General features: G+C 39.2%; 1 long non-coding RNA gene across 4 annotated transcripts; it reads right to left on the reverse strand.

Annotated features, from left to right (window-relative positions):
• Nucleotides 1-574: 574 nt before the first annotated feature.
• Nucleotides 575-23,435, reverse strand: LOC122063182. Of its 4 annotated transcripts, XR_006135223.1 has the most exons (4): nt 23,385-23,435; nt 11,660-11,744; nt 5,558-5,665; nt 575-1,236 (listed from the first exon to the last, which is right to left on the reverse strand). It is a non-coding gene; the product is annotated as an uncharacterized LOC122063182 (long non-coding RNA). The 4 variants fall into 4 exon arrangements; XR_006135222.1 differs by lacking the exon at nt 23,385-23,435 and having other exon boundaries at nt 5,579-5,665; nt 11,660-13,490; XR_006135221.1 differs by lacking the exon at nt 23,385-23,435 and having other exon boundaries at nt 11,660-13,490.

Here is a 23,435-nt window from a genome sequence, read left to right on the forward strand (position 1 = left end):
TGGTAACTTATTACATGGTAAAGCAAGAAGCAAGCCATGGTTACTCGTTCAAGTGCCGAAGCAAAGTTTCGTGCTATGACACATGGCATTTGTGAGGTCCAATAGTTTCATGGTCTTCTCACATATTAATAAAACACTCCATCCATCTGCCCTACAATTCCCAAACAGAAATTCATGCTAAAAAAATTATTATTATGAGATTTTATGTCTTTCTTTCATAGCACCTGTAAAGGATTGCTACCATTTATTCATAAAGTGATCAATATTCTATAGCAATTATCTTATCCCGAATAACTATGCATTAAAAATAAAATTAAGATAAAAAAATATCTTACTGGGAATAAGGATGAAAATTAGATGATTAGTAAACCACTACTTCAATGAAGCAAAAATGTAAGTGGAACTTCAAAGGAGAAATTATTTTCATGAGGTTGAGGAAGAAAAAACATACAAGATCAAGATCCTCTTCTCCGTAATTTATATATCAACAAGTTGTCCTTCATATCATAGCCTCAGCTATGCCTCAACATATATTTCCATTTTTTTTCCTATTATATTAACAAGTAGGCACAGATTATTAGAAAATTTTATTTAACAGAAAAAAAATGGCAGATAACAATCCATTATACGTTAGCTAGTAATAGGAACAACATACAAGATCAAGATCCTCTTTCTCCATAATTTATTTCAGCAATCTGTCTACATATCATCATTTGAGTAGGCTGTACAATTGAGATTGGAAGCATACTCAAATGGGAAGGGGGAATTGATGCCTATGGATTAAGTAGATATCAGTACTTAATAAAATATCAAAGCTTGAAAACAGAAACCGACAACCTTTTTCATGATAGCATCCTTCACTTCAGCATAATTGGAGACAGATCCAGTGTCCATCTTACCCTTCACAATTATTGCATATTACAGATCACGATCAAGGTTAGTGACTAATTGATGGAGATGGAAAAGAGTATACTGATGTCAATCAAGCTGCTTAGCAAACTGCGTAAAAATCATCATATACTTCCACACAGATGGAAAAGAAGAAAGGAACACAAATCACCACATATGCAGATGGATCAAGTCAAACATTACTAGGAAGATCAGATCTAAAAACACCACTTTCAAAGCATTCAACATGACCACCAATTTACTTCACAATCTCCAAAAGGTGGTTATTATAGAACTCTCCACAGCATCTTGGTTCTTATTTGGACGGATAAAATTTTCCTTGTATGCCTGTGAAAAACACAAGTTGAACATTAGATCAAGCTCAACAATAAAGTTTGAAGTGATCTCATAATGGTTCGTGAAGAAGCACCAGAATTACACTGGGATTACTGAAGAAGCCGATAATTTTGCACAACCAACTCAAGAAAGAAAAAATTCAAACGACTGACAATGAGGAATTCCAAGAATCCACCTGGACTATGAGGAACATTTCACAAAGGTTTCCCTTCCTTTATGTAAAACCTCATCTGGCGGCGTAGGTATTATAGTCGCAAGAGAGAAAATGAAATGATTAAAATATGTCATATACAAGTAATAAGTTGTAACAGCATCTGGTATTAAATAGGAAGCCATTGTCTATCTAACAAAAATAAACCCTCAAAGATTGAGATTGTTTTCAGCTGTTACGTAGGATGCCCAAAGCAGTTTCTATTTTGGATCATCTACAACTTGCGGCTATATATGTTTCTCTACTTCCTCTTAAGAAAAGCTTTGACTGAGTTTTCTTTTATCCACCACCCCCATCACCCCCTCCTCCTCCCCCCCACCTCCCCCCCCCTCCCCCCTCCCCCCTCCCCCCTCCTTCCTCACTTTCTTCCTCATCTTCTCTTCCTTCTCCTTCTGCATCCCCTTCACTTCCTCCAACCATTCTTGTTACCAGTCCTTGGACTTTTTGCTTCAAACCTTTGGCTTCTACCTCTGAAGAAGACTTTTCCCTTCACTTTGTTCCCCCCTCCATTCTGGGTGATAAGAAGATTGGATGATTTCTGGCTACTTCGTTCTTCTCTGAAATCTCTCAATGGAGTTATCGCCTTGGGTTGACCATTTTTTGAGTAGCCGGCCTCCCTTCCCCATTATCAAAAGCATCCTCTCTAAGGAATGGAAACCTCAAGGTCAAATGGAAACTTTTCTACTCAAAAATGGAGTTTTTCTTTTTAATTTCACTATGGAACAAGATATGCTAAAATCCATGGAAAGGGGTCATTGGCATGTCAGAAACAAACCAGTTTTCCTCCACAATTGGAGTCATTACATGCAGCTTCACGAAATTGATCACTGCTCTATTCCTCTCTGGATCACCCTTTCAAATATCCCCCTCCATCTAATGTGAGAAGGGCCTTAGCATCATTGGCTCCATTGTAGGAAAACCTCTATTTACTGACATCCGAACCAGAAGGATGCAACGGCTTTCATCTCCTCAAATTATTTGATGAACCACTACTTTCATCACCATTATCAACATCTTTGCCTTTGCTTTGTCCATTTTGAAGGTTAGAAATAATCTCATCAACTGAGAGACCTCCTTTTCTTAACATCTCCTCTAGCTTCTGTTTGGTGATGACTATCTTTACCCTCGCAACACTTCCATGCCCAACAGGCTACTTTATTGGATTATGTGCAACCGGTAACTCACGGCTTGCCAAATGATGGGAGAAGATGTCATTACGGTCACTAAGCATTTGAGTGTTCAGATGAAGATGCCTGAGCACCCAAGGGTATTGGAGATTAGAGAGTCCATAAACAATGGTAATGATTCTAATAAAGAGAAATATTAAAACCAAACTGATCTTTAGAGTCCATAAACATTGTCAATTATATTTTTGGAATGATCATGATTATTTCTTCTTGTCTATTTTGACATTGGTTTTCTTATTTTGGGTTTGAAATTTGTAGTAAGAATGCCTTTGAATGAACTTGGCTGGCTAGAGTGAGGTTTATGTATCTATGATTAAGAATCAGATTCATCTTGGTTAGCTTCACTAGGTGGTGGACCTCAGCATAATGGTAAGGTTGCTTCATTGTGAGCTGGTGGCCGTGGGTTCAAGTTGGGTGGAACTTCTGGATTTGGAGAGTGGACAAACTGGATCACTGTAGCCAACCAACTCAATGAGAAAGCTTACATAATTTTAAAACATCCAAACATATTTTAGAAATCTATTGGGCTTTGAGCAATAAAATGGCATTTTTATTTTCAAGTACAACCTAAAATAATAAAAATAGCATCATTAGTTCATAGAAATATAATAAACAACTCAAACATCATGTAGAATTAACAATAGAATCGTTCAGCTAACATAAGCAAGGCGAAATCCATCGAATCGATGTACATCATAATATCATATTTGTTTTCTAGTTGGGTTCAAGGTGCTACTTTGGGTAAGCCTTGGGCTATCAAGTCTAATTCACATGTACGATCTTGTATATACAATTTTGTAAACAGTTGATTAAGTAATCCCTATAGGCCTACACTATTTATCAATATACCCTTCAATCCCTAGAAAGCCAATATTAATATTTCAGTCCCTTCAATTACAGTACCTTTAACCCTATTTGCCCAACCCAACAATTTGAATAACAAGAATATTTCACTAATTTCTCTCCCAAATTCTGTCCCCATGTATTTCTAACTAGGTGTAGGATTATTCTATGTTCACATTTGGGAATCTTATATTCAGCTGTGGGCAAATCATAAGTGTAAAATCCTAGAATCACTCAAGTCATCTGAAATCATCAAACAAGTAGTAACTGAGAGAAAATAACAAGCCACTAATCTTTAAAACATCTTGGTGAAGATAAAAATAATCAAAAACTTATTATACAGGAAAGTTGACGCCATATACCCCAAATCTTGATTAAACAAAGAATTGGATCCGCTAAGAAAATAAAAAAATTAATAAGCAACAAAAGGATTTTAACTGTCAAAGACTACTTCATCCAATACAAAAGAAATACCCTGTAATTCTCACCAAAATCCTGTTTCACATCCCTCAAATGAAATTCAAGATTTACACCTCAAATACAAAATCTAATAACTAATTGAAATACAGAGTATGCAGATAGCCTAAAAAAATCTGTAGTTTATGACAATACCAACTAATTCTTGCAACAAAAACCTCATTTTCCTATTGAATTTCCTTTATAAAATAAGTTCAAGAGATGTCTACCTACTCATTGAGAATTTATATAGACCATGAATACAGATATAATCAACATTCATCTAACTCCCAATATGAAGAGGTGTATCAAGAAGGCAAAAAGAAAAAGTGGATTTATGCAAAAGAAAGTCATTACGAGCAACTTTCGATCCAAATAAATCCAGGAAGAAGATACACATAATAGAAGTGATTCCAAGGGTCCAAGAATTTTCACTTCTGGACTTCCAATTCATAACCGGGTCATGATCCAAACATTTTAATGAATCTATTATGAATTTTCCATCTGACAGTTGTTTAAAATGAATTCACTAAGCTTCGACCTCTACCTGATGAGTCAAAGTTACACAAGAATAAATGAAGATCTATTAAAACCACTGCCACATAAAAGGGGAAGGTATCACAACCACCGTAATATATCACAAGCACAACAATAGTAGCAACAATTCAGCCTATTCCCAAGAAAAAGGAATCATATCAAAAGGAAACAAATATCAAACCCATATAAGGAATCAAAGTCTCATCTTTCATTTATCAGATACCTATCTTGGTTGATCCTTGATACTTTTTTAAGTCGGGAAAGGAGGAAGAGCTGAATTGTAAGATAAATTTTTTAGAAAATAGCAACTCCTCAAAGGGGAGTTCTGAGATCTATAGCTTGATCAACACTTACCTCACAGGAATAGAAATCAAAGGATAAACAAATAAATGAGAATTAGAAAAAGTATTATTCACTTAGTGAACTTAAGCAATCAAGAGAAATTCTAAGAGTTCAACATATTAAAAACCCAATATCTCATATAGTAAGAAAATTCTGAAAAAATCAGGGTTAGGCTAGGCCAGGCCGTGCTCAGCCTGAGGCCTCAACCTGGGCTTGGCCCGACCCTGACTTAAGGTTAAAAATTCTCAAGCCTGACCCGTCCTCAGAGCCAGGGTATCTCAACCCTGCCCTTATTCGGGCTCAGGGCGGGCTTAGGCCAACAAGGCCAAATTTGCACTAATCAAACATTGGAGGGTCATCATCATTCGTCGCCAAATGAGGCATGTGAAAAAATATATATATCAAAACATCACTCTTGATGCCATGGAAAAAGGGTTTTTTATCCAAAACAAGGTATATGAGGAAGGCTCAAGTCAACAAGCCTAAATCAGCCAATGAATAGCTATGTACTAAGCTCAACATGTAAAGTTGCATGCATACAATGATCCTAACATCCACATATACCAATGAGGAATATGCAATAAACTAGAAACATATACACAAGAAAAAAGTGAAGATCATAGTATAAGACATTGGAACTTGGCTTACAGAATTGAGAAAATATACACATGGCATACCTAACATAAAATGCACAAAAACATGTAGCTCACCCTGATCTGTAAAAAAGTGTACTTACTGAGAACCCTAGATTCTCTACCTATAAACAGCCTTCATACAGACAATTCTGTAAGCCTTCCAATTATAATGAAGACAATTCCATGCTTCCTAAACAGTGCAGAATAACCTGTTCCACAATGTCATAAGCTACAATATTCAATAATCAAAATGTGGTCCAGGGATCATATAATATGCATCCAAGCAGTATAAATTAGCCACCAAAGTGTACACATTGAGGGTTGACTATTATCAGGAATTAAAACACCCAAGTTAATCTGGAATAATCATCCCAACGGGTAACTACTATCAGGAATTAAAACACAGAAATTGCATTAAATTTCTTACAGGAAAAGAAACCTAGGTACCGTTTGGTATTGTTCATAAAATACGTTTCTGTCGTTTTTTGGTTTTAAAAGAACGGAAAAACGGAATCTTCCGTTTGGTGTGTGTATGTATCATTTCAGTTTTTTTGAAACTGAAAATGGGTAAAAAACGAATAATCCCCGATTTGACGAAACACCCAAGAGGCTTTTTTGTCGGGGGTGTTTCGTTTCAAGCAATAGATATTGAAACCCCCGTTCCCGATAATTCTCTAGGTCCGCGATAGAGAGAGGAGAGAAGAGAGAACCCAGGTCGCCCCTTGCTGAAATCTCCAGGTAACTTCGCCTCTTCTCCTTCTTCTCCTTCTTCTTCTTCATCTCTTCTAACCTCTTCTGAAACCCTCCTCTCGTTGATGCTCACCTCACCAAAAGCCTAGATTTTTTGTTGATGGAAATACTTCGATTGTTGAAGGTTTCGAAACCCTTTATTTGTGTTCGACTCATCACCATCTATTTGGGAAAAAACCTTTTCCCTCAATGAATTCTCTGAGGAGTCGAAGCTCGCCCACCACCGCTGCAAACTCACCATCTATTTTCTTGCATGCTCATCGTTGTTCATTGTTTTAAAGTTACATTAACGGCAAATCGAAATGGGTTCTCAGTACTTCTTCATCTATTGTAATCACAGAGCAGGTATTGTTCTCAGATTCCGCGCATAGAGAGAGGAGAGAAGAGAGGAGAGAATAGTGAAGAGGAGCTCGGCCCCTTGTGAAATCAGACCAGTGCAGGTAACTTCGCCTCTTCTCCTTCTTCTCCTTCTTCATCTTCAGCTCTTCTAACCTGTTTCTTCTTCTATTCTAACCTCTTCTCCTTCTTCTTCATCTATTGTAATCACAGAGCAGGTATTAGTAGCAATTTTATTGTTTTTTTGGACCACCAATTTTAGGGTTTTTCTTTAGGTAAATTGGTTGTGTTTCAGTAAACTTTGCCATAATTATAATTGATTTCATGAGGACATACAAAATTTGCTATTGTAATCACAGAGCAGGTATTGTTCTCAGATTCCGCGCATAGAGAGAGGAGAGAAGAGAGGAGAGAATAGTGAAGAGGCCTCTTGTTGAGCCCTAATTCAAAAACCGTGAGATCTCAAAGTCTGGGGCAACACCTTATCCTGAGATTTTGGGGTTTTATTACCCTCATGGGATTACTATCGATGAAAATCTCATCACTTTGTTGATTGTTACAGTGGATCTTGCTTTACAACTTAACTCTAGGGCTTTGAGCCGTATTCTCTGCCTGCAATAGGGTTTTCCATTGCTGTTTACTGTGATATCTAGTGGGGTATTATCCCACTGTTGTATGGGATACTAGGGCCTGTTTTGGAGTGTTGTTTAGTTGCTGTAATTAGACTCCATATTCTGTTTTAAGCACTAAAGTCAGTACCTAAGTCTGTATGCTATTTGAGGTTGATTAGTGATCCTAACTGGGGCTGGGTGGTCCTACACTCCTACCTAGCCTTACATTACCCCCCATTTAGTAGGGCTAAGGATTAGCCGAGTTGAGTATTCAATTAAAGCTTTTGGCACTAAGATCCTTAGCCCTATCATTACATGCAACATAGTAGGAAAACCAAAAAAACATACTCTTAACCACCTCCACCCCACCAGCTCACTCTTTTTTATTACAATGCTATAGTTATTTGATCTATAGTTAATTGAGTTATTATCCCTGTCCAGTTCTCATAATGAAAACATTGAGCACTAGAATCAGGAACCAAGGGGATAGTAGTAGTACTGACCTAGGTATTGTTCTCAGGATAAGGTGTTGCCCCAAAATTTGCTATTGTAATCACAGAGCAGGTATTATTCTTTCTGATTCCTAGATCTCTTTGGTAATTTATATTAGATAATTATAATAAGACAATGTTATTTGGGTTTCTTTGTTACTTTGCTTGGTCTTCATGCATGTAAGTTTTATTTACAAATGTTTGTATCATATATGAAGATGAGCTTTGTTATTTCTTTTTTTAGTGTCCAGTCCTTTTTTGTCCCAGTATGCTAACTGTTACACTAACTTATAATGTCTAGCTATTATGTCTGGAAGTAGTCTCCCTGCCGTTAAGTGGTCAGAACTTGAGACCAATGTTTTGATTGAAGCAATGAAAGAAGCTGTAAAAATGGTCACAAATCCAGTAATTCATTTAACAAAACTGGATGGGAGGACATTACAAAGCAATTTCAGCATGCTTTAAATCGTACAATTGAGAGAGAACAATTACGCAACAAGATGAACAAGTTGAAACACAAGTATCAACAATTCAAAAGACTGCTTGACACAACTGGATTTGGGTGGAACTCAATGACAAAATCAGTCACAGTTGATGATGAGTTCGTATGGGATGGCAATATAGGTACAATAGATTTCACTAACTAGTTGAATTATTTAAAAATTAGATTACAATGAGTAGTACATATGAGTGATACAATGACTACTTATGCAGGCAAATCCAGGTTGCTTGAAATACAAGAAGCATGGACTAAACAATTGGCCAGATTTGAGCATGGTATTTGGGGATGCATATGCTAGAGGTAACTTAGGGGTTGATAGTGCTCAAGATTTGGATGGCATTGAAGTTGTTAATACAGTTGATATTGAGCACATCGTTGACTACCCTAGTACCCCGGTGCATATAGGCATGACTGACCCCTTTCATGAGGATACTCATACTCCAACTCATACCACCACAAAGCGAAGTCTTGATAGGACACCCACGGGACAAAGAAAAAAGAGCGCCAATAAAGGAGATAGCCACGTGAAGGACTTGTGTGGGAAGTATTTATCCATTAAAATTGAGAAAGCATCCAGTACTTCCGTTACATCTCCTGTTCGTGGTGGGGCAGATGCACATTGTCCTAAAGATTTCAGTGTGAGTGCATGTGAGGCGGTGTTATCCTCCATGCCGGATATATCAAAGGAGATATATTTGAAGGCCACCAGTCGTATGTGTGCTGATCCTAGTTAGAGAGAGTTGTTTGTCTGTGCAGAGCCTCTTAAGAGGACTTGGCTTTTAGATGCCTTGGAGTAGTTGAGGTTGTGTTTGAATGCTACTTTTGATAATTTTGGATTCAAGACAATACTTTTGATGTGTGTAATGTTACTTTTAGAGATACATTGAATGCTACTTTTATTTCTTTCGTTTTTTTTCTATTATTGATGTGTGTAATGTTGAACATGTGTCAGATTGTTATGTTTTACAGTTATTTGTTTCAAATTGAGTAGCAATTGTTTATTTATTACAGTTATGTCAAATGCATTATGTGAAACTTCTAGTGATGAAGAAGATACGATTATTCACATAGGAATGGAATTACTGAGTGAGGCGGTGTATATTCAAGAACTATGTAGGGATAGTGTATTTCCAGGTGCTGTCATGATGCATGAGGTATTGAATGGGCATGCCAACAGATGCTATGAAGAGTTTAGGATGGAACGTCATGTCTTCTTTAACCTATGTGATTATGTTAGACATAGGGGGTGGTTGAAAGACACGACTAACATCCGAGTGGATGAACAGCTTGAAATGTTCCTATGGATTGTTGGGAAGGGTTCAAGTAATAGGGACACCCAAAATCATTTCAACCACTCAGGAGAAACAGTTAGTCGAACATTCAATGTTGTCTTGATTGCAATGCAACGCCTGGCTAAGGAGAAAATCAGACCGCCAGACGTCAATATGATACTGACAGAGATTGCACAAAACCCGAAATACTACCCTTTTTTCAAGGTAAATATGTTAATATGATACATGTTTGTAATTAAATATATGAATGTTTATATTCTTATATGTACTGGCCATTTAATTGTCATTATATGTCATAGCATTGTATTGGCGCCATAGATGGTACTCACATCCATGCGGTAGTTCCAAGAGAGGATCAAATTTGATATAGGAATCGGAAGCGGATCACAACTCAAAATGTGATGTGTGTATGTTCATTTGACATGCGATTCATATATGTGTATGCGGGATGGGAAGGTAGTGCAAATGACTGTCGAGTACTTGAACAGGCAAGAAGTGATCCTCGATTAAGTTTTCCACATCCACCTCCAGGTATTAACTTTATACTAATATATTAGATTTTCATTTGAGTGTATACGTAATAATATATATTATTTTTTGTCTGTAGGAAAGTATTATGTTGTCGACTCTGGGTATGCTAGCCAATCTGGATTTTTGACACCATTTAGGGGTGAGAGATACCATCTACTAGACTATAAAGGGCGTAGAAAATCCCTAAGAACAGCGAAAGAGTTGTTCAATTATAGACATTCATCACTTCGGAATGTCATTGAATGTACATTTGGGGTATTGAAGAACAAATTTCAAATTTTAAGACTAATGCATCAGTTCCCATTGGAAGCTCAGGCACCAATCGTACTGGCATGTTGTGGGCTACACAACTATATTCGAGAAGAGCATATTGCTGATGCAGAATTACAAATGCAATGGCTAGACAGCAAAGGATGCCAGAACTAGTTGAAAACTATAACCCATAACTATTTTGCCAAAACTGAAAACCTAAATTGATGTTTCAACCCACGTAGTACTTGTTTTATGTTACATTTATATATGTGGTACAAGTTGATATATTATTATGAATGTCATATATTTGGATGCTATATTAACTTTTTTGATATTTAAATTTCTGTTACAGATGACTTCTTCTATGCCCCCACTCATGATAGCAAATTGTGAAATTTGTGGGAAGAGTTGTGGTAAATATACAACCAAGTCGGGTAAAAATATTGGAAGAGAAATTTTCAAGTGTGAAGATTCATGTAATTTTTTCATGTGGGTGGACCAACTACATCTATGTAGATGTGGGGTCAATGCAAAGTACGAACTGCGACGAAAGGTCCAAACAAGGGACAGTATTTTCTATGTTGCCCAAATTCAATTGGAGTAATTTATTTCTACGATTGACCTATACCTATAGATAATTTATGATTTTTGTTTAATTCGATGTTAAATTTCAACGACCCTAATCACATCTATTATTTGATATAGGCTGATAACCGTGGATGTGGTATGTTTGTATGGTTGAAAGATGAAACACATATCTCTACCATACAACATACATTATGTTCAGAAAGCCCAAGCTCAACATCAACATCATCCAGACCACCGTCTGTTTCGAATGAGTACATGAAAGGATATCTGGAAGGGACACTTAAAGGATTAGAGGACCAAACAAATAAGATGAAAGACATCCTCCATGCATTCAAGTCTTTAGACTTGGAAAAAAGTGAAAATTTGGGGAATTATGTAATAATTAACTTGCACAAGGCATTGTTAATACTGTATTTTATTCATCCTTTGGAAACCATGGTTTTTTTAGTTGGTGTGTAATATTTTATTGTCCCAAAAAATTTTATATGCTTATAGTATTTTAATGTTATTTTTGTAATTATTGACTTAAAAGAAAAGAAAAGAGAAAAAAAAAACCATTTATGAAACAAGCATTACCAAACGGCAAAACTGTCGTTTCTTGGTTCTGGAACTGTTCTAGAAACAGATTCACCAAACAGCACTAAATCGTTTAAAAACGGCGTTTTGACACAGAAACTGAAATTTCCTTTTCTGACACGAAACGGAGTTTCTGGAACAGAAACGATACCAAATGGAGCCTTACTGTTTAAACAAATTCAGTCCAAATAAAGAACATACTTGAGCAGAGGTATCAAATAAACAGTAGAACAATATTCACAATGATAATGTGAGAACGCTGCACCAAACATACCTGGAGCCCATTTGTTAAAATGATATTTGGATACATTGCAGCAACATCTAGATGGTCTATCAGACGAATAGGTTCCTCTAGCAATCTTACAAGGAAAAAATCAATTAAGAAAGGATTCATTCTGTCCCCATATATCATATACGATAGATAGAATTGAAGAAAATCAAGTGGTCAGCCTAAGAAAGAGGCACTAAAAAATTAATAATGTCAATAATTTCAGGGGAATTGTTCAGATTCAATAAAAAAACAGGATAAGGATTGAACAAAATACTTAAAACATGAATAAAACAATGATAACCCATTTGTATACATGTCACAAGGTTACTCAGACTTGGTAGCACAACATTATACCATTCAATAAAATTATAAAAAAGAAAAGAAAAAAGAAAAGTAGATAAGGATATCAAACTAAACATGTATTTAAAAAAACAAAAGACTTATAACTTGATAGCCTAAGGCATGGATTAAGTAGGTATCAATACAACAACAACAAGTAGAAAGGGGTTAGGAGGGGGAAGTGAAGTCTATGGATTAAGTAGATATAAATACAACAACAAGAATAATAAAGCCTTTTCCCAACTAAATGGGGTCAGCTACATGGTCCGTGATAGTCCAAGATAAAAGCAAAGGTAAGAAAGAGACATAGCAAAGCAACATCTCTGGGACATCCACCTAAGTGCAATCTGCATCATGGATCTTTGCCTTCCAAATAACTCTGTTTGATGTCATACTAGAATCTAGATCGAAAGTCTACATGTCTTTCGTTAGTAACTCTTCAATGGTTGATTTAGGCTACCATTAGCTCTATTAGCTCCCTCCATCTGGATCTGATCACTCTTCTTTACGCTGAACATGTCCAAACCACCTTAAGCGACATTCTCAAAGCTTATCCTGATCGGAGTAACTCCCAAATTAGATCTAACCTGTTCATTCCTCACCCTATCATTCCTAGTTTTGCTGAACATCCTCATCTCTGCTACACTTAAATTATCCATGTTACACTTCTTGACTGCCCAACATTCCACCCCATACATTATACCTGGTCTTATGAATGTCCTATAGATTTTTCCTTTAAGCTTTAGGGGTATATGTCGATCACACAACAGTCCAGGTGCACCTTTCCTTTTCATCTATCCTACTTTAATTCTATGAGACACATCATCATCTATCTCACCACCTTTTTTAATGATTGACCGAAAATATTTGAAATGATTACGTTGTGGGATCTCTCTCTCCTCAAGTTTCACTACATCATAATCCGTCCTTGAGTGGCTGAAGTTACATACCATATACTCCGTCTTTGTTCTACTTATTTTAGGACCCCTAGAATCTAAAGTAGATCGCCATAACTCTAATCTTTCATTGATCTCTATCACTATCTCAGCCACAAGCACAATATCATCGGCGAAGAACATACACCATAGAACCTCCACGTGAACGTTCTTGGTTAAATCATCTATGATAAGCGATAGACAAGGACTTAAAATTGATTCTAGATGTCAAACAAAAATGTCAATAAAAAGGAGATGCTACTCCAAAAAAAAGTTCATCAGATTCTTTATGAGATTGTTTCATTGACCATGAAATGGCATTCATTATATTAAGTCTGTGGACCACTTAACAGAAGCAAAAGTAAAGAAAAAAAAAATAGAAGACAAATGATATTGGTGGCAGCCATCCAATTGACCTCCCTCTTCCCTAAGATGTCCTGAGCTCCTCCCTCTCCCCTCTCTGGCGGCCAGCTCTACCGGAACTTCCAGCAGCCCCTCCTCCCCTCCTTCTTCCAGTCCTTTCCTTTCTTAGTGGCCATGGCTGCCTCTCCTAACCCCAACTTTGACCCCCTCTTGAGCAACCTCCTCTCTCCACCCCCTGGACTCTCCCTCCCCTACTCACATTTCACTGTCTCCAACCTACAAAACCTGGTCCTCTTGCCTCAACCCTTCTCCTTCCTTCCCCAAAGAAGACCTCCACTTTGTTCCCCCTCTGTGACGACCCAAGAATACAGCAAGTACCAGACCCCCCCTGGGAGATCTGTGAGGGTGTACAAACTTTAGTCCCACATCACCTAAGGAGAGATTACTAGGCTAGTTAATAACCTCTAGCCTCCACACAATTCGTTTTAAAGCCTGGAGGCCCATGGGCCAAAGAGGACAATATTGTGCAAGGTTAATGGGGCCAGGGCGTTACAAATCGTATCAGAGCGAACCCCGACAGCGTGTGGGGTCACAGCGGGGATGCTATGCCGAAAGGGGGGAAAGTGTGATGACCCAAAAATACAGCAAGTACCAGACCCGCCTGGGAGATTGGTGAGGTGTCCCAACCAAGAATACGACAAGTACCAGGGGGTTTGGGAGATCAGTGAGGATATGCAAACTTTAGTCCCACATCGCCTAAGGAAAGATTACTGGGTTAGTTAATAACCTCTAGTGTCGTTAACATAGCACAATGCTTTTAAAGCCTTGAGGCCCATGGGCCAAAGAGGTCACTATTGTGCAAGGTTAATGAGGCCGGGGCATTACACCCCCCCTTTTAGGTGACAAGCGTATTGGAAGGTACCTGACTACCTCCTTCAACACTGAGATCTCCAAATGAAAGTTTTATTTGGTTGGACATTTCCAGGCAGCCGGCTCCCTTCCTATTATGAAAAAGTCCCTTAACAAACAGTGTAAAGCTTATAGTTAACTTAAGACACACCTGCTTGACAATAGAGTCTTCCTTTTCAACTTCTCCATAGAACAAGACATGTGCAAGACCTTGGAAGGAAGATCATGGCATGTGGGAAATTAACCCATCTTCCTTTATCAGTGGAACCATATTATGCAACTTCATAAGCTTTGCTACAGCTCTATACCCCTGTGGATCACTCTCCCCAACATCCCATTACACTTCTAGTGGCAAAAGGGATTGAGCTTGATTAGGTCTGTAATCGGTACCCCTCTCTTCATTGACATAAGAACTAGAAGAATGAAACTCCTTTCTTTTTCGCTAGAATATATGTTGAAGTATCAGATGAAAGACCTCCTCCAACCTCAGTCCTTCTCATGGATGATGAAGGGGTGTCTATTCACCAAGAAGTCTACTATGATTGGGCTATACCACATTGCTCCAACTGTAAAGTCTTTGGTCATCGTTTTCAAGGCTTCCTGAAACTTCAACCCCCAGATTATGGATATTCCAAACAATAACCTCATCGAAACCTCCACCATCCCATCTCACCCCCTCTCCATCACCAATAACACCATCAATGCCATTTCGCTAAAACATCCTCCTCACACCACCATTGTTGTTTCTAGAAACCCTAGCCAGTATCAGAGATGGAGCAGAATTCACCACCAGAAGAACCGTCGGTAACCTTCTGCCTCCCCTTATGGGAATCATACGGAGGCTCGGTCCTTCTATTGGTCCGTTTGTTCTCTATCTAAATGATGAAGCCCAAAAAGCTATAGCTTCCAAGGAAAACCAACGGCCAACCACTTTTGGGCTCCTGCCAACTGTTGTTGTTTAGCCAACTTTCCCCTTCTTCACCTTCTTTTCCCTATTTTTTTTCACTGATCAGGCTCTATCCTCTGCTACTGCCGATCCTAAGAGACCTATTCACCCTCCTCTTCTTTCGCATAACCCTAGTCTCCTTTATCCTTTGACTCTCCCTCCTTAATACTTCTCCCTTCTAATGTATTTCCTTTTTTACCCCCATCCTTACTTCTTCTCCCTCCCTCTATCCTCTCCTAGGCCACACTGAGCTTTCAAACATTCCTTCAGCTCATCACCTATCTCAATTTAGCTCGGCCATAAGTCTGTTCTGGCCCATGAATCCTCTTTGGCCCACTTTGGCTCTACCTCCTTTTCAATCCATTAACACCTAACCCACAACCCTTCGAAGCCCAATTACTCGTCCACCTATTCAAATCTGTCCTCAAACCATCACCTATATAATTTCACCCATTGGTCTATGCCCCCACTCTGACCCAGATCCTCTACCCTACAAACTGTGGACCCTTCTCCCCTACCCACCATCCTCTCCGCCAACTCTCTTTACCATCCTGACCCTTCCCTCCATAGACCTCTTCGTTGATGTCTTCTAGCCTTGATAGCCACCTCTCGACTATTGCACCTCCTATCGCGTCATCTTCAACATTGGGTGCCATTGCCTTACTCTCTCTGCTGCATATTAGGAAGGATTGGCTGCCTCTCCATACTACTGGTACCCTCATAAACTAATTTGATGCCTCTCCTTCCTCTTATAAGATCTCTAATCCTTGCATCTCCACCGTATTGCATCTGGAATGTCTACACTATGCCTCCCTCACCTCTTTCGCCCCTACTATATGCTCCACACCAAGCGCAGGGTCCTGTCAGCCATGTCACTGCCACCACCATTGCGCTTCTCCCTGTCATCCCCCATACCATATCCTCTCCAACTACTATCATAGTTCTGATCACTGCTTTACTCGAGGTTGCAGCTTATACTAACAGTATTGGTCTTACTTCATTGGTCCCCAACTGAAGTAGCCTCCTCTCAGGTCTGCTCCGACCCCTGGCACCATCTCAAGCAGCTCCCCCTTCACCCCGTCCCCACCCTCCCTTCTCTAGAAGGTCCCCCTTCCTCCCATTTGTGCACCACCACCTATCCCACCCCTTTGTTGATCTTACTTTCTCTCCCCCTTTCATTAGCTATCATAGATACCACTAAAGCCAGCCAACCTCCCAGTCCTCCTTCCCCTCCCCTTAGCCCCTCTGAGGAATCTGTGTCCCTACACCATCCTTCTATAAGATTTGTTGGACTCTATGGAGTGTTTGGGCTCTTAATTCCTTAGCCAAGCAATCTGAGATCCATGTTTGCATCAAGTCTTCCTGGTCTGTTCTTTGTTGTCTCTTAGGAACTAGAGTGCCTGAAGCTAATGCCACGTGTATAACTGCTTCCATTGAGAGCTCTGGGGCCTTCCTCTATAAATACTCCTTTAGTCCTCTTGGGAGAATTTGGAGTCTGTGGGACCCTACAAAAATCTATTCCTCCCTAATCTCTTCCACTTCTCAATTTATTCACCTCTCTATCTCCAATCCCTCTAATGATATTCCTTTCTTCTTTATTGCCATTTACGACCTCAATAGAGCCACAGACTATACCCCATGGGATGACCCCCAGCTTCTTGCCCCTCTTCTTAGTTCCCATCCTTTAGGTTGTGGGGCGATTTAAACATGGTCCATCATGACTAAGAAAAGACTGGTGGATCAACCATTGACCCCTCCTTTATTTAAGCCTTTAACTCTTGCATTGAGGACTCCAGCATTGATGACCTCAATTGGTCAGGCATCAAACTTTCTTGAGACAACAAGAGATCTGGTTCTAACCACATCGCATTTAATCTTGATTGTATCCTTATCAATAAATCCTGGCTCACTTCTTTCCCCTCCTCTTATGCCACCTTTGACCCCCTAGCAATTCTGATCATAGCCCCGTCTCCCTCTTTATCCACCTTCTAATCTCCTTTGGCCCCAAGCCCTTTAAATTTTTTGACAAGTGGTCCTCCTATTCTAGCTTCCTCCCTACTGTCAAATATACAGGGGAAATACATATTCTGCCCTCTCCTCTTATCTCCTTTGCCCTCAAGCTCAAGAATGTCAAGCTTTCCCTTAAGAACTAGAATGCCTCCACTTTTGGTATCATCTTTACCATAGTTCAAAATCTATCGAGATCGATCTCGGTAATTTTATTTTTTTTACCGAATCGAGATGTGCTACGAATTATAAAAATGACATCATCTCGGTCAAAATTTCAGTATCTCGGCCAAAATTTTGATACCATAGCGGTCGAGACACCAAAATGATACCAACCAAGGCTTATAAATAAATCTCATGAGGGGGAATCGAAATTTCAACTCCAACTTGGCTATCTCGATGAAATTTTGGTTATCTCAGTGAAATTTTGGCTTCTCCTTGCATTTGAACACAAAATCACTCCATTGTCTACTAATTTGCCACATCATCACATCTATTGCCTTAAAGATCACTCCAAGTTGAAGATCTACACATTTTAAGCTTTGGAAAGGTAAACCACTTTCTCCAAGACCTTTTTTTTTTTAAATAGTAACATGTTGGATAGGGCTGGATTTTTATATGTTAGACACTAGAGACCGTTTTATGACCTCACGAAGTCAAAAATTTGTTTGGTTAATAAATATTTTTTTTTATTTTTTCTGGTTTAAAAAATATATTTTCCATCAACATAAAATATATTTTTTTATGGTCAATATAACTTTGATGAAACTCAATTATATATATGTTACTCACCATTGGTTGATTTACGACTCTATCGGAGATTTAAGAGTAAGACGCTCGGTGGATGACTTTAGTTGGGACTTGGGAGTTAGGGAGTTGCATAGTATATTATTCTAGTACTATAAATATTAGTTAATTAATGTTAATGTATATTTTGATCATGGCTTAGATGCATTATTTATTTGTTTTACTATTATATTATATCTTGTTCTAGCAATGAAGCTGGTAAAATCTCCATAACAATTCAATGATTACTGCCAAACAAGGGTGCAACTCTAAAACACTGCCATTGTTACACCCGTGCCCTAATCTGGTCTAATCTGAACTATTGTGATAGGCCTCGGATCAGAGATCGGAAGCACGACCAGGTTTTGGCTGGCGACTGCACATTACCGAAGGGGTAGAGATGACCCCATATGTTCGTGTATTATGTGCCTATCCAACTGGAGGGGATTCATACCTTCTAATCCCAGAAGGTAAGTGATCCAACTCCCCACACTTGATTTTTGGCATGCATCATAATCGTCGAAAGGCCTTGAGCATGTTCGAGGACAGCCACCCGTGCGAGGCCAACCATGGGACAGCAAGTTGTCTTGGCCACCGGAAATAAGCCACAGAAAGCAGCTTGGGCCTCAATCCGGTGCCTATTTTCAGTGAGTTGACAGGCTGCTGTCGAGGTTCCGATGCCCGTGGTTCCTGCCACTCGCATCATAAATGACTTCGGATGATCCCAAATCATCCTTCACATTTTTCTCTTAATGTGGGTACCGTATGGACCTAAATGTGTGGGTCCTCATGCCCCAAATTTTATTTTAACCCGATCAGTTCAAAAGGGGTCCAAACCAAACGGACCCTGAGGCCCACTTAAGTTATAAGTTGGGAAATGAGGATTCATTTCCTCATTTCCCTTATGCCCAATGTAAGAGAGGAGAGAAAAAGGAGAGGAAGGAAGAAGAAGAAGAAGGAGGAGGGGATTGGGGGCCTACCTTGGTGCCGGCTGCCGCCTTATTGCCAGAATCGCTGCCTGATGTAAGTACAACCTCCCATACCTCTCTCTCTCTCTTCATTTTGACCTAGACAAAGCTAGGTATAAATAGAATCTTGGTGTACACACCATGTTAATGTTGTAGGATGAGTATTCTACCCTCTTGGTGTTGTTTCTGAGCTCGAACCAAGCCCGGTGAGCTCCGACAACATATAATGCCAAAAGTCCAACTAGGTTTCGATTATTCGATCGGCTATCTCCCAAATGGCTCAGTGGAATTAGAATTTTCTTAGCTTAGAATGATGCTAGGAACATCCCCTATAAACTCCATGGAACAAATCCCGACAATCAGGCCCGACCCGAAAAACCCCAAAATAGTTAGACTGCCCTAAACCACCACCGAAATAGCCCACCGGATCCACTGGGTCAGTTTCCGATGGCATATTTCTGGTGGACATATAAGCCTTAAATGCTTTTTATCACCTCCACTGAAAACAGGATTGATATTTCCCTATGGAAATGCCCTGTTTTCGATGGGTGTTTTTTGTGACAGTACTGTCACCTAGGGACCATAGTTGTCACGGCGTCAAATCGATCCAAGGCGATGGAGGGGTGGCTAATCAATTTGGCGATGAATTGCCCGTTATGGCGTTGCCATGGCGGTCAAATCGTCCATATGTCATTTTTTATTTTTCCTATTTTTTAAAGTTATTTAGTATGTTATTTTTGTATTTCCCCTATTTTCTAAAGTTATTTAGCATGCTACAAGCCTACAATATATACCCTATAACATATAAAACCAAAATTAAGTAACATCAAATCATCAAAAATCAACATAGCCCTATCAAAATAACTCTACATTTTATAAAAATCGACCGCCTAGTGAATCAGGCGTACCTTCCGTCCATGGCAGTGCCATAGCGACACCTATTAGCCAATGGTGACCGCCATTTATGAGTCACATAAATCGTAGCACTGTCATGAACTTCACTTTCAGCCAGGACGCCAAATCGCCGCCTTGGCGACGCCATGACAACTATTCTAGGGACTGTGTCTGTACCCTTTGGGGGTGACCTGTGTGGGTCCCTCCAGATGTTTTTGATGCATAATAATGTACGATTCCATTTATGTCTAGAACAGTGACACGCACGTGCCCTAAAGTTAGAATTAAATTGATCAATCAGTGGCCGTACTTGAACCCGAACACACCTGATAGTAAAACAGGTGAGGGATGGATTGTGTTTATTTTTAAAATATTTATTATCATTAAATTGCTCATATGTTTATAATTATATATTTAATTATAATTATTCAAATATGATTATGATATGCTACATTATCATTTTATGATTTTGATATGAACTGTATGGAAATGTATGACGGGATCCGGTGTGGCCAAGGTGGTACCGGTACCATGATCGCCATCTATTTGGATGTGTGTGTGTGAGACGGAATCCAACATGGCCGAGGTGGTACCGGTTCCGTGATTTCCGTATGTATGTTGTATTCATGCATTGATTATGTGCATTAGAGTTCTTTATAGTCATGGGTTACACTTTGTGGCCAAGGCCTAGCTAGTATCGTGTACCCTGGGACTATATTTGAAAAATGGATACGCTTCGTGTCCGAGGTCTTGCCGGTGTTGTGTAGTCCATACTCAACTGCTATTTACATACTACATTAGGTAAACGGTCTCAGGTTACACTTTGTGGCCAAGGTGTCTCTGGTATGGTGTACACAGGACTGTATTTGGAGATGAATTACACTTTGTGGCTGAGGTCTCTCCGGTATCATGTAATCCATACTAACTATATCATTATGAAGGCATGTAGTGTATATGTGGTTAGGTATCACTCCCTATGCTACGCACCCTTGCCAATAGGGGTTGAGGTGTTGGATAACCCATTATGGTATGTTTGATGTGTCTTTCCGAAGTGTCACTCACGCAGTATAATGTGATTGTTATAAAAGGTGAGAATCTGTCCGGCGTGGCCAATGTGTTACCGATGTCTTGACTGCCAAGAGGGGGTTATCAAGGGTTTGCTGGGTGACCCATGGATGCATACGGGGACCGACAAGCTTCTAATCACGGCTAGGATTTGTATCGCTGCGTAGTCAATGTCGTTTCTGAGACGAGGGATACAGCCTAATGTACCGTAGCAGCATTTACCAGACTTAGTTTGTATTGTTAGGTGAATAATAAACAAATGAACTGCATCACGAGCATCATGGACTATATGTTTAATTTTTGCAATCATGCATCATAAATTATTACTGCTATTATCTCGCTTGGATGTGCTTGCCCCACCCCTCACTAAGAGAGTTGGAAAGCTCACCCCACATAAACACCCTTTTTTTAGATGATGAAGGAGGTACCGTGGTGCCAATAGAGGGTGACCCAGTATCTTCTGGGTCGGAGTATAGTGTGAGCGACTGGTGGATGCCAGAAGTGGAGGAGCACGATCCGGACTGTGTTTGCGACCACTGTGCTTACGCCCAACCGTGAGATTGTACATCACATTTTGATACTTTTGGGTATAGCTGTGAATTTTATATTATTTTAAGAATATATCATACGTCATGGATGAGTGTAATAGAATAACTCGGTTATCGCTATTATATTATCATTAGATTTTTTCCCATTTTATTTATGATTTTGCTACTATACTCTTATTCCGCTGCTTATGTTGGTTTGTGTTGTGAGATTGTGAAAATGTTAAGGTATTGCTATCAGAGATCCTGGAAGGTTGTAAGATAGGTACGTGTCTTACTCACACCGCCGGTATTCCTAATGGTAAATTGGGTCTACTGAGAGTGGGGTGTCACAGCTATGTTCTAATATTTTTATAAATTCAAGTTATAAGCATGTTTATTAACCTTAAAACAAGCTACCCACCAAGTTTCAGGTCAAAGTATAGCCGTTTGACCACTGAAACGGTCAATTGAGTCAAAAATATATATACGATGAGATCTCAGTGAGTTGGTGATTTTGAAACCACTAAAACACCGAAACGAGATGAGATTTCAAACCTTGATCTCTACTAGGGTCTCTACCATAGGTATAGGCTTGAACCCATTCAAATTTGGTTGCAATAAGATCTCCTCAATCCTACCCTAGCCCTGAAAGAGAAGGAGACCTCCTTAGAGCTAGCTTCTCTTCTGTCTAAGGAAGAAAGCTTTCTCAAGAAAAAGTCCTGCATCAAATGGCTTGACTTTGGGGATTCTAAACCTTCCTATTTTCATAAATCCCTCAAAGCTAGAAATAACTCCAATTTCATTCCCCTTCTTCTGAATAGCAATGATTCCACCTTAAGAAACCCTTCCAATATTAAAGAGGAATGTGAGTCTTACATCAAGGGCATCTTCTCCCCCTACATCTTCTTCCCCCTCCTTAACAAATTCATCCATAACTATCTTACCCCTTCCCTCCAATCCATCCCCTCTGACCAAGAAATCTTTGCGGCTGTCCACTCCCACAAACCCAACAAGGCTCCTAGCCCTGATGGTTTTAGTATGGGGTTTTTCACCTCTTGCTGGGATATCATTGGTGAGGATCTCATCAAAGCCATTGAGAGCTTCTTCTTCAACCCTTCCGAAGTCCATCGCATCAACCACACCTTTTTGTCTCATCCCCAAGAAAGAAAGCGCCTCCTCCTTAGCTAACTTTAGGCCTATCTCCTTGTGCAACCTTCTGTACAAGTTCATTGTCAAAGTCTTGGCCAATCGCATCCAGGTTGTCATCAATTCTCTTGTCAATTTAGGAGATGATAGGGAGAAAAAGGTAAACTACCTAATTTCTTAAATCAAAAGTTATGAAGTAGACCAACCAAGACACACAGGAAATTCAAAAACCATAACTACCCATATCAATTCTTCAAAAAAAAAATCTCAAAAAAATTGCACCACTTTTTAAGAGATTCTCTCAAAACAAAACTAAACAAAAATTAAAGAAAAGAAGAACTCATCTAATAAGGGTATCTGCTAAATAGTGGGGTGTATGAGAAGCAATAATAGAAGGAGAAGAAATACGGAGGAAGATCCCTTTTTCTCGGTATCGATTCGTATCTCAAAGACCCCACAACCCACTGCTTTCCTCTTATCTTTCTAAGTGAAGCTTTAATTCCCTGCTCAGGAAAAAAAATATTAAAAAAAAAAAAAAAAAAGAGCTCTAAAGTTAAGAACGTAATGAAATAAGCCAAAGGAGTGGGGAACTTAGAGAGCAATGAAGGATGGGATGCTGACAACGGAGACATATATGGCAAAGCAATACACTTTTGCGTGATTACCATCTTTAAGGAACATATCAAAGTATAGAAAAGAGTGTATTGAAAGAAATAAGCAAACCTATATCAACATATTCTACAATAGACTTTATGGGAAAGAAATACAAATAGATAAAACAAAGTAGAATATGGACCTATCTGTCATTGTAAGAGAGAGGGATAGAGAGGGGTTCGATTTTACCAAAGAAGACGCTAGCACCAATGACTGAGGTTGTTTTGTAAGCGGGCTTCT

Source organism: Macadamia integrifolia, unplaced genomic scaffold (genome assembly GCF_013358625.1).
Source record: "Macadamia integrifolia cultivar HAES 741 unplaced genomic scaffold, SCU_Mint_v3 scaffold1238, whole genome shotgun sequence".
Taxonomy (NCBI): Eukaryota; Viridiplantae; Streptophyta; class Magnoliopsida; order Proteales; family Proteaceae; genus Macadamia; species Macadamia integrifolia.